Raw genomic sequence first — 5888 nt, 5'->3', positions numbered from 1 at the left:
TCTGAGATGTTCTGACGTAATGAATTGTTGGAGAAAACACTGCAAATTATAAAACATACATGGCAATGTTCTATATTTGTAAAAAATCAATAATATACAAAATGTATACATATAAGGTATCTAAAGAGATATAGTATTTATGTCAATAGTGTCAGATTGTCTATAGGTATTCTTCGTATTTTTCTTTGGTTAAATGTCTGGTTTTTCATTTATATGCACATGCTGCCTTTTTTATTCAAAAGAAATTCTTAAAAAAATGTGGAACTTGGGTGTTCTGCTTTTTACAAAATATTTTATTTTAAGCCAAATACACTTGCTTTTCTTGTTTATGTTTTGTGCATAAGAAGACAGGTGGTTCACACTAATTTCATTATCACATATTTACATCCTTCTAATTTTTTCCTATTAAGAGAGGCTAAGCAAGGGCTCTAGAGACAGACTAGATACAAATACTGGTTCGGCCATTTGCTAAGTATATAATTTTGGATGAATTATTCAATATCAGTGTGTCTCAGTTTTCTTGTCTACACAATGATAGTAACTGTATAGGTTATTAACTTTATAGGTTAGCTGTGAGAAATAAACCAGATAATCCAGTAAAAGTACTTTGCTGGCATATAGGAGGTTCTCTATAAATATTAGCCATTTTTATCAATATATTTATTACTAACTGGAAAATATTCAAATTAATTGAGTGAAAATAAATAAAAAGAAGTGCACACACACAAAAACAATGACATAGGATATCCATTTGCAATTAAATTACCCTTTAACAAAGCTTAGTGTCACAGAATTTAAGTTTACTGCATTGTATAGAACATTGTACTTATTGGCCACTGGGGAGGCATGCAGGAAATAGAGACCCAAAAGAACTTTGTTAAAATATAAAGCAGAGGTATATAACATAATACTGTGCTAAATTAAAAAATAAAAACTCTTGCACACAATTTATTTCATGCTCACAGTGGAAAATGCATGTAAAACCATCTGGGTATCCATAAGCATGAATCTAATATAGAATTATAGTGCATTTCAGTCAAAAATCTCTGTTGTCCCAAGGTTTTTCTGATAACTTTTAAAACCACTGTCAAAACTTAGTCAACATTTATGGTCCTTTAGGAACTATTTTTTGGACTAATGAATTAATCTGTTGCATCATTTGAAATTCTCAATTTATTTTCAAAGCAATGAATATGAATAGCTTAGCTCTTTCTAGAGTGTTTGCAACCACATAATACAATGATTAAAGGAAATATGCAGATAACTTATTTCAGCTAAGACCAAAGTTATTCACAAACAGTAATCAATTTTCATATTTTCAAGTGTAACATTATATCTTTTAATAAATGAATGACTAAAGAAATAAGTTCAAAGTAATAAAATCCATTATCAAAATGTGTTGGAAATTGCCAATTTTAATTTCAATCTCATTTTAATTTTTAAGCTATGCTTCTAAAAACATGGATTTAATGCTTTTTAAGATATATTTCTTCTAAAGTACTGTATTTTTTGGTAACTATGTATTTCACAAATAAAATGAAGAGGTGGTAGACTCCATCACTGAGATAATTCCATCTCAGACACTACTAATAGCTGACTATGTTCAGAAATATCCAACACCATCAAAAAAGCATATATTTTTAAAAAAAGCATATATTGCTAAAATCTAAAAAATTAGTTTTAGTGCATATTTCCTGCCACAAATTATAATCTTATCCTTGCACTTCTCCTTAGTCTAAAATCAAGTTCGTCCCTCTGCTTAAGCTCCTCAAGAAAATGCACTCCTTGAGGTCTTAGAAGAAAATTTCAGTACAAAAAAAGTTCTGTAATTAAACATGATTGACCCAGCTCTGACCTCTAGCCGTGTAACTAGGAAAACTGCTTGAAAATTGGTTTAGACTGGATTACTTATATATTAAAAGCCACTTGTACATGATGTTATTCCAATACAAGATGCCAAGAAAAAGCTATTAATTTGTGAATACAGCTTCTAAAGTATGGGAAATTCATGAATGATGATGCAAGATCTTAACATTATTCAAAGAGCCCATAGACAAATCATCACAAAAGTGAGAAAGATGGAGCTATAATTTATAGGGGTTGAAGAAACTGGATCACTTCCTGTAAACTCAAAGAGAAAAGAATTATAATTGGTTTGCCTGTTTCAACCCAAATATCTATTGAACATGTATTAATTTGTCTTGTCTGTGCTGGCCAAGTTCTTCCCCAGCAAAGAAACACATTTGAAAGCTTGTTAATGGCTATACCATAGGAGGATGTTTTAAGATTACACTAAATTTTCAAGAAAATGGTACAGTGTTTCAATCATTTTTAGGTTATTTGCTTCAAGTAAGCATTCAAACTCCATCTCTGTAAAAGGTTCTTATAAAGTTTTATTTAGTTAAAAACGCAAATAATTTTAGGAAATGCATGATAAGAAGAAACTGCAAAGTTTTTAAATCCTTTGCCTTGAGCCTGGAAAGTGTAAGAATAAGGATGAGGTGGAGGGGAATGTTTATATCACTTAAAACATAGCTACAGCTGTTTTGTATCAAAGGAAAGGTTTTTGAAATGTGCTAAAAGCCAAGTTCAAAATACCTAAAAAGAGGTTCACCACACATGGAAGGGGATATCCACCTTCTCCAAAACTTAGTATTCTAAGCTATTATGTTACTTGATATTGGTTAAATGTGACCATTATCTAACATTTTAACTGAAAAATATAAGATTTTTTCTACCTTGGAAAAGTCCAAAATCCTCCATCAACTCAGCAGCTGTGCATGATTAACAATGTAAACAGGTTCAAGAGACTGATTCCATTTCCAGGTCCTCTGCTTATGAATCACCTACCCAGAGACATAATTTTAATGGAAACAGAATCTCTTTCTAAAGCAACAAATAAATTAACTTGCAGGAATACTACTGTAACACTACACTTCTTTACTGACACTATTGTACTGAACAAAGGCAGGCTCCATTTTCTTTTGCTTTAAGACATATAGTGAGGAAATGAGAGTTTCTCTGTTTTTCATTTTCTGGGAAAAGAAAAATATTATAGTTGCCTTTCAAATAATAGCAACTTAAACTCCAAATCTTGTTATGGCAGCTTAAAGATCTTTCACTGAGGATGGACACAGTATTTTGGGTGGTGAAAGTAGAGTGCATTACTTAAGGCTGTTCAAACCAAGACTGGGTTGACTGGTTCTGTTTACCTGGCCACCCTTGATTCATGTGCTTAATTTACAGATCAAGATGCAATCCACTCTAATGTCTGGGATTGTAAAAAAATGTGCTATATTATTTAGCCAATTATTTAGCACAAGGGACTCATTTCAAGTGAGAATGCCAATATTCTTTCTGAGTGAAGGACAGAGGTAAGTGAATACAAATCTGAGTAAAAGTAATAGTAATACTTATCTGAAATAAGAGGCTATAGCTGAAGCTGAAGCTAAAGGAAAATTAACTCAATCTCACCGACATTCACATGCTGCCCATTGTATAAACTATAGTGCCTGGACATGTACACAGTTTTGCTTTTTGCCTCTCAGATGGTGTGATGTCAAAAGAAAGTACATAGCATTGCTATGTAAATAGATTTGACATACTTCATTCAAATCTGACTCTTAAAAAACATGTGTGACTATCAAAACATCAAGTTGTATACCCTGAATATATACACTTTATTTGTCAATTATACCTCAAAGAAGCTGTTTTTTAAAAAAAAAATTCTGTGGTTATTAATTCTTAATACTGGTCTGAAGAACACAGGATATAAATCATAAAAAGGAAAGCAACCCAGAGTATAAAATTCAGTGGCCATTGTGACTTTTAATAGTCATTCTTTAAATCGGAATATAATATAAATGTATCCAATCACACTGTACATCTTAAACTTACACAATATTATATGTCAATTATATCTCAAAAATAAATAGGAATTTTTATATCAATAAAGATATTGGAATATAATAAAAATTTAAATACTATGATTCAGATATAATAATTTATCTTTTTACCATTAGCCTTACTTTAAATCATCTTTCTAAACACTGGATAGAAGCCATACAAGACACAATCACCACCTCTACTATTCCCTTGACCTCAGGTAGACCCACAGTGGAATATAGTGATGAAAGGCACTCTGTATAAATCCAGACACAATCATTTAACCGCATTATCCTGAGTTATCCAGGAATATTTGTAAATCTATCAGATTTATTTATTTATTTATTTTGTTTGTTTTAACCCATGTCCCCTGCATCGGCAGGCAGACTCTCAACCACTGCGCCACCAGGGAAGCCCTATCAGATGTTCTGATGTAATGAACTGGATTCTTTATTCAACCGGTCCTCTTGACTTTGGTTGTAGAAGCCCAGCTTGGAAACAGTCAAAGGAAAGTGAAATAACTGAGGGTGTCTATGGTCTGAGTATTTACAAGTTTAATTTTTATGACTACAGTCCTTCACTTGAAAATCAGCATGAATCCATTTTCTTATTTGAAGTTGTGCTTATAAAATTTTCACTTCATGGCATTTATTCTCATTTAGTGAAACTTCTTTCTGAAAGTCACCAGTATTTCCTTTTTCATGAGAAAATTACACTCACAAAATGACACAGGATAGATTCTGCTCACAGAATTATAGAAATACCCTTACATTTTATTGACTTTTTATATATGCACTCAATGCCAAGACATATGCCCTAGTCAATCAGAAATGCAAGTCTAATTGCTCAATTAGCACTGTTCATCTTATAACATTGTGTAAGGGGTTAGTGAAACAAGGAAATTATCTTTAGTTTCTCCTTAATACTTTGAGAAGATCTGGAAATGAGAGTTAGTTTCTACTTCTAATTTGGAGGCAGAGTGGGAAACCTTAAGTAAATGGAAAAATTCAGATTAAAACTACCACTTAATTCCTTTAAAAACTATTCACTTCACCCTAAAAATAGAATTGTTTTAATGTTAAAATAAAAATATAATCTTTATAACACCCTTTTATAAGATAATTTATTTATGACTAAATTATTAGACAATTATTTTTTCAGGTGACTTCCATAAGTGAAATTACTGAAGCTTTACTATTATTTATGACCTCTCAAACAGACTAGAAAACCTAAAGAATGTCATAATAGTTTTCTATTCAATCCCTAACCATAGTTTGATGGAAACTTTAAAATGGAAAATAGAGCACTTAGAATCTATTTACTTTAGAATTATAATTCAGGCTAAGAAAAAGAGTGGGTTCAATATCAGTCATTAAATGTAAGAGAGCAATATGAATGCTTCTCTCTTAAATTAGAAGTATGTTTTATTCTGATCCAATAGAAAAATAGTATATATAAAATACTTTCAGGGCAAACTTCCAATATCCACATACATCCCAACAAATAACATATATTCCAACAAATAACATCATTTCTTTCCATGTAACTAAGACTACAGTGGCAAGACCAAAAGATGAATATATGAGAATAAAACAAATACTAAAACGAGAAGTAGAAAAATTTATTTTTATAAGATAGAAAAATAGCATTATGTATCGAAAAAACAGCTCCTGAAACACTTCCACCAATGATTCTAAAAGCTAGCTAGACAAAATAACATAGAATATATTTTTTGAATGCAAGTTTCTCCACATACATTTTGAATTTGGTTTTGTGAGGAAAATACTACAGATAATTAAGTTATTTCTATTTCATTTAATATATACTAGAGCTATCATTTAGCCATCTAAGTTGACAATTAATAAAGGCCAAATTATCAATTAATTACCAACACAGCATTATAATTATACATACGTATTACAATTATACAAATGCATAATACACATTTTTCACTAAAGCTTTGCTTCTTAATCTAGAAGCTAAATACCTATGGCCTTGAACGG

The sequence above is a fragment of the Lipotes vexillifer genome, unplaced genomic scaffold, assembly GCF_000442215.2.
Source record: "Lipotes vexillifer unplaced genomic scaffold, Lipotes_vexillifer_v1.1 scaffold903, whole genome shotgun sequence".
Classification (NCBI taxonomy): Eukaryota; Metazoa; Chordata; class Mammalia; order Artiodactyla; family Lipotidae; genus Lipotes; species Lipotes vexillifer.
The sequence above is the reverse complement of the archived record's forward strand: the minus strand, read 5'-3'. Positions refer to the sequence as shown.